The following is a 7,221-nucleotide window of genomic DNA, read 5'->3' on the forward strand; positions in this document are numbered from 1 at the left end:
GAATAAAGATATTTTCCGTAAGCTTTAAGCAACACATCTTAATGCACCAATTTCGGGGCTATATGCATAGAGATTACTGTTGGATAGTCTGATAGATTTATTACCAATGTTAGATTGTTACTGTTAGATTTTTCATTGCCAATGTATCGTTCATCATCAAATGTAAATTTGCTCTAGCGAAACATGAACAATTATATGGGGTAGGTCATTCACGTGAGCAGCCTACACTATATAATTGTTCAAGTGTATGTAGTACACGACTCGTTCTAAAGCTTGCTTTTGTGCAACTCGATAGATTTATGCCACTCGCTGCTGGTAAAGATGGCGTTAGCAGGCTTTAGATTCTTGGCTCGATATCGAGGTCATTCCGCCTGAAGCAGCCATCGGGTTCTCATCTTCAATTTCTTCGGTGTAGGAGGGTCTCTTACGAAAGAGCAGTTGGAACTTTGCCGCGGCACTTGGTGCGTATTTCGTAATTTCGCACACACATTCTCGACGCCCGCACGCGTGAGTGTGATTCCTACGGAAGCTCACAGACATGTAGCTGCTGCACAGCTGGTAGGGGCGGGCAAAACAAATGCTTTCCCATTTCTTAAACACCATCGTTCTACTCCTTCGATTCAACCCATTAGGCGCACCGAGCCGCTGAAATGAGGGCTTGTTGCCCAACGTTAACATTAAGTTGAAATTGAGTCATCAGATGAGGCGTGAAATATGCCTTTGAACTTTTGCACGAGCTGAAGACGCCGCTTTGCTTTCAGCGATTATCAATACTTCACAGTGAGGTTCCTTGCCTCGATGTATACTTATCGAGGTCCCTTGCCTTGCCTCTTGCTTCGGAGAAGCAGGGGGCGAGGCAAGCAACCTCCGATAAATGTATATGTGTAGTAAGGAAGCATGAAAACTGGGACTGTGCTTGACTTCTAAAACATACGGAAGCGCTAAGACGGCGTAATGACCCAGCATTCCACATCCCTGCAGCAGTCAAATGCGCGTTGCACAACGAAGTGAATTCAACGCCTAACTTGGCGGAGGTTATTTTTATGCGGAGGATCTTGTATGAGAGCAATTTATGAAGCTCAGCGAATGGGTAACGTTGCGCGCGTTGAATAAGAGGACCCATCTAGCTATACCCAAGTGGAAGAATGTGAAATTTAAATACCTGAATACCTTGATATGCAGTGCCCCCTTATGAAAATGAGTCTTGAGTGTCTAGTGTCGACTAGGTGCGCTCCTAATGAGTCACTAGACAGACATTAGACACGCAAAGCCTAATGTCGTTTAACATTAAGTGTACATCGGAGAGTCAAATGACCATGTGCACTTTAATTTCTGGTGACTGAAGTGTTCAGACTTTCAGTTGCCGTTCCTAATGTCAAAACGCGCATCACAACAAAGAAGTTAAAAAGCCTTAATCGCCACCGTAAAATCAGTTTATCACAATAGACAAGGTCGTCTTTCAGAGACTACAAGCAATAAACAATTTGTGTTGCAATATACACAAATATCGTGTTTCAGTAGAATGCGTAAATATTTTACATATATCGCCCATGCACCGGCGATCGAAGAATTGCTGACGACCCCAGCAATGTTCATTATATTACCTGCCGTATAATAGAAGTAAGCATTTCCTTATTTTTAAAAGGCATGAGTCGATCACATATGCAAATATGAACAGATATGATCAAGTGACACTGCGAACACTCGCTCAGGGGCCCGTGTTGCCCATTTTTCCAGTAGAAGTTAACGGAGGAGAGTGGGGATTACCCGCACGGCGTCGCGAAGGATTTTGGGGGGCGGAGAAGAATTGGAACTGTGGACAATGGGTGACGTACAGAAAAAAAGTTCGTATTGTTGTGATAAAAATTAGGGACTGTTCTTATGCATGGTGCACTTACATATATGTCCAAAACAGAATGTTGTTGGTTGCAAAGATGCGCGGACAAGCGTTTTTCCCAACCTCAAACTACTGTCTCTATCTCTCCTCGCTGTTGCAACGCTGGTCAGAAGCAGCCGACAACCAAAGTTCGATTTGGCCCAACGTCGCGTACATCCTTCTCCCGCCCCGCCTCCTCGTAATGTCGTCTCCACGCGACTCTCTTCCGTTCTCCACGGCGTCAACTCCTCTCTCCCTTCACTCCTTCCTTGTCCCATTCACCTCCTCTGTGTGCAACGTTGGGTGTCGCCTATCACACCCTACCCATTCCCTCCTCCTATCATAATCCCTACCTCTTTATATCCACGGGAGAGGGCAGTAACTTGAAACAAAAAAGCGTTTCTTTTGACAAAACAAAATGTATAGTTGTATAACAAATCGAACAGCCATAACACATTCCCAACATGCACACACGGGTTAAAAAAAGCCATAAATACACTTTTTTTATGTACAGTGACAAATAAAAACAACAACATTGCTTTATTTTCTACGGAGCGCTGTTTGAAGAGAGGGTCAGCGCGCACCAAGGAGATATTTATATTTGTTTTGATTTATGCAGCGTCATTTCGCGTTTTTGCACTTGTGAAAACGTCGCACCTTTTACGTGCACCTCACAGTCAAAATAGCGCCTTCGTCTTCAAGTGAGCGCTCGTCACCCTCCACCTTTCCCGACGACTCGCCTAGGGAGCTTCTGACGAATTTCACTAGCAAATGGCTGTATAAGCCTGAGACGGCCGCTCGAACAATGAAATGGCCGTCACATGAGGTACGGAAGGTTCACAAACCAAAACTAAATTCGAAACGCGCGCCGAACCGGACTATTTCGCGGAGCAGTACATGTGCAGTAGCTCCGCCCCCTTAGCCTTCCCTTCATTGCCAAGAAAAGTTGTCCTTGGGGGCGCTTTAGTTGTTTGACGGGTGCACTATGCGCGCGGTTTTTGTGTGTGTGTGCCATGCTGTGTTCTGCAATGCTTCGTTACCACGTTTATCGATTATGCACGTTGGTTACTTGATTCAATGTCAAGTGTACCTTCCAAGACGATCTAGGTCCTAGTCTCGTGACTGAAGGCGAGTGCGGCCGTACAGCAGCCTTTTGACAAGACTGTCGCCGAGTGTACGGTACATTGTGGACTGTAAAGCTGAAGAGTGCACAGTGGATGCCTGATTTTGGTAAGTTCTAGAATATTTCTGAATTACACAGCTAGGTTACTTCATTACATGACGTCTTTTACGCAGGAACCGAGTGTGATCGTCTGGGCGGTGTGTTCACTCTGCGGGGATGATGGCCAGAGGAAGGATGATAGACAGGTATGTTTTACGCTGTGCTCAATGCTTTCTGTGCACTTTATACGGTTGTATGAAGCACTCACCATGTGCGTTCACTACCTACAGCTGCAACGGGTGGATGAAGGCGCGTTGCTTTGCGCGGTACTCCGCTCGCTTCTGTAACGCAAGCGTTTCTTGTCATGGCGCTCTTCTTCCTTGGCTGTTTTTCGATTCCAAGAATGCCTGTCGCTCGGCCCGCCCGCTTCCCGCTGCTGCTTCTCTACTCGGGAACTGGTTGACCTTGGGGACGCCTGCGCGATGTATGTGTCGCAGGGAGGGCAACACTCGCCCTTTTGGGCGTAGGGGACCGGAGGGGGGAGGTGAGGTAGGAGGGAAGGACTGAGAGCATGGCTCTTTCCCGGAGAGGGGACGGGTCGCGACCGAGGAGAGAGAGAAAGTGGCCCGCTCTTGGCATTCCGCCGCTCAGAAGCGATCGTAAACCGAAGGAAGAATAATTTGCAAGATTTTTTGTATCCGAGTTGTGATTCTGTAAATAAACTTCTTAGCGTCGTCGAAAGTTATTGAAATCGACTACAGCTGTATACTGCACGAGATCATCGCCTGAAGCTACTTGTACGATGGCTTATCACTTCGGAAATAGAACTGCTTTAAACATAACGTTCATCGTCTAGCCTTCTCATGATGCAGGTACAAATGAAGTAACTTTTCAGGAAACTTCAGTAATAATTGGCATGTAGTACGCGGGGAGGAAGATATAAAAACACGCTGCGGCTGCACATGCGCGCGCGGTGCTCTTCAGTGGCGTGTGTTTGTGGCTTTCTCCGCGACTACTGCACCGCGCTTGTTTTTGTTAGAAGTTAGTTGCACTATGGTTAGGATTTTAATCTGACTGTGCAAGGTCGTTGCTACGAGAAACGAACTTGCGTTGGGTGAACCCACTTGAAGATAATACAAGTCAGTGAATTACGTTATATTCTGGTACTAACACCATGTGTACAGTAATTTGAAAGAGCACAAGATGTATATAATTATCAATTCTAGACAAATATGCCAGTTGCGTTTGGCAAGGTGCCCTTTGTTGCAATATTTGTGTTTGAGAAAAATGATGTGAAATATTTTTCCCGTCGTTATATTGTTTCCTGAAGCATACTGGTTTATATTAACAGAAGTTGTTGTAATGGTTAAGCAGCACTGTTCCAAGAGCTTTTTATCCACTGTGCTGGGGTGGCAAAAGCACACCTCAATTATGTGCTTATCTAAAGTTCATGTTTCTTTTGTGAGCTTTTCTTAAGGCAGCATGAAACTGAAAAAGCGCTCTTATTTGCAGGTTGTGCGACTAAGACGTAGCATTCATTGTGAGAGTGCTACTTTAATTTTATGAAGTAATTATTATGGGAAACAAATCTAAATTCTCATATGTAACTATGTGTGCAGAAGTTTAGAGAAGGCTGACAAAAGTGGTTAACGGTTTTTTTTTTTTTTATGGCTTGCAGCACTACAAATTCAAACCGATATTCCAGGCATTGATTGGCTTTAACACGACTAGAATTACTTTCCTAAACGGCTCAAATTCATCATATAATACAATATGTAAAGCTCGGCATTATGGAGTGTGCACATGGGCCACACATACTCTTATTTTATCAATTTATGCATTTTATATTGTGTAGCAGAGCTGATGTAATTTTCGTCATTTAAATGACCTATATCGTAATCTGCGTTCTCCAACCACATAGTGTTTACTAAGTACATAAGTTTCTGAAAATTCGGCTTGCAATGGCACCATTACAGTTGTCTGCCATGAGCCATTGCTCAGGTTATACTTGTTCTTATAGCGCAATCTGAGTCCATCATTCAAGGCCCTTGCTGGTATATAAACATAGACTTGCCTGAATACATTGTATGTATTGTGTGTGAGCTGTAAGGTCTGTGTGGTGCGCCAACTCATGAATGTTTTATGGTATCCTTAACATATGTACCCGGTGATCTCACCTGTTCGTGGAACTGAAGCAGACGACAGCTTGCAGACGAAGATGGGAGCGTTCTACCTGTGAGCCTGGTCGAGCTTATATTTTATGGTAGGCATTTGTTTCAATCTTTACAAAGAGCTTCGACATGTTGCGCCTGCTCATGAACCTATTGCAACTTTTTTGAGGGAATTCTAAGATCAAAGAAACAAGACCCTAGACGTAACTCCATTAATGTATACTTGATGCTGGACTTGACCTTCTGTGTTGTTTTCCTGTTTTCTTACAGGATTTGCTGAAAGTTTCTATTGGAAATGCGATATAAGATGCAATTTTGACTAACTCTAACTTCACAAAAGTGCTTTTTGTCAACTACCTGCACGGGGCCTTGGCAGTACATCTAAGTGTTCTAAGGTGCACGATGTGTTGGGTAAAGTTTTCTTTGCAACTCTTATATATTTACTGCGATCTTTCGTGCAGGATACACATGCATGGATACACATACATGGATTCCCTACAAGGACCCTGCGCATCAAAAGCAATCTGTCATCAATGTTAAGTAGACAGATTAAACGAAACGAAGATATGACAGGTGTACACCATATTTTTCTTTCATTTAACCCCTGCATGTTTCCCAGTCAATAAATGTTTTTATCCATTTTCTTTTGTTGAGAAATGTCTTTGTACAGCACAAGTGTCGTAGAAGGTGCATACATGCACTTTTGTATGATGCTTGGCTGCATGTGTATCAACCAGCAAACACATTGTCAGGCACAACTAATATGTGATTCCGTACTATCATCCGGACATATCATAAATCTTATCATGCACTGTAATAGTTCTGTTTCAGGAATGTTATGAATGTCATTGGCCACGAAGCACAAGCTTGGCCGAGGGTCATTGCAAACAGGATGTTTCATACTCACAAGAAAGTCACTCATAAGGACACATTAGAATGACGGTGGCCAATATGTTTTTGAATGACATTATGAGTACATTAAAAGAATTCTGAAGAAATACATTAGAGAATCAAATGAGTGTTGATGTCAAAGGTCGCTTCATGCTCACTAGACTATCACATGTTAATACGCATCGGACTATCACATGTTAATCCGCATCAGACTATCACATGTTAATACGCATCAGAATGATCGGCCAATATGTTTTTGAATGGCATTTCAAATACATTACAAAATTCTAAAGGGACACATTAGAGTGTCAAATGACTGAAATGTCAGAAGTCATTAGACTTTCTTTTTGAACTCGTCTCACATTTTCATAAGGGCCGGGCATAAATTAGCACGCAAGCTGCATTTTGGCGGAGGTAAAGTGCAAGAACATCCGGGATCTTTGAACCACAGGCTATTGAAAGTAATCCGAAGTCCCCCATTACGACGTGTCTCACAATATTATCGTACTTTGAATTCAAACCCTGAATTACATCAGATTGGCTCTTTATTTTCACATGACTTCTGTGTAAGTGTTCAATGCATCCTCATCCCTAGCCTGCTATGTCCTCCGCAGGACGAAGGCATCTCCCTATAACCTCCAACCCATCCTCTCTCGCGCAGCTGATTCGATCTTGTGCCTCCGTATTTCCTAATTTTGTTATCTATTCTGCCTCTACTGTTTGTTCGCTCTTACTGTGACTGCATACTATTTTTCTGTAAATGCTCAAGGTGTTTATAAACCTTTGCTTACTTCGGCTTTACAGTCTAGATGTCCTGTTGTATTGTGGTGTTGCTATATGCACATGTTTGTTTATACTGTATTATAAAGGTAATGTGTGACTAACTCAACACCCTTCCCCCCTTCCTTCGATACACGCTTTCATATCCTTAATAGCACAACAACGGATTTTTAAGTGCGTGAACAAGACGGGATGAAAAAAACCACAGCTTCGCTTCGAGGGCGAAGCTGTGATTTTGCGACAACAACAAAAGGAATGTTATAGAAAGTAAGGCTATGAGCTAACTCTTTTGCATCCGACCTCGCCTAACTCTAGAAAATGCTTGTTCAAGCGAATGCGGC

At 43.3% G+C, this 7,221-nt stretch overlaps 1 long non-coding RNA gene across 1 annotated transcript; it reads left to right on the forward strand.

Annotated features, from left to right (window-relative positions):
- The first annotated feature begins 2,871 nt into the window (after positions 1-2,871).
- On the forward strand, positions 2,872-5,602 carry LOC125760092 (uncharacterized). The gene is made up of 3 exons (XR_007417756.1): positions 2,872-3,106; positions 3,173-3,244; positions 5,237-5,602. It is a non-coding gene; the product is annotated as an uncharacterized LOC125760092 (long non-coding RNA).
- The last annotated feature ends 1,619 nt before the right edge of the window (positions 5,603-7,221 follow it).

This window comes from Rhipicephalus sanguineus, chromosome 10, assembly GCF_013339695.2.
Source record: "Rhipicephalus sanguineus isolate Rsan-2018 chromosome 10, BIME_Rsan_1.4, whole genome shotgun sequence".
NCBI lineage: Eukaryota > Metazoa > Arthropoda > Arachnida > Ixodida > Ixodidae > Rhipicephalus > Rhipicephalus sanguineus.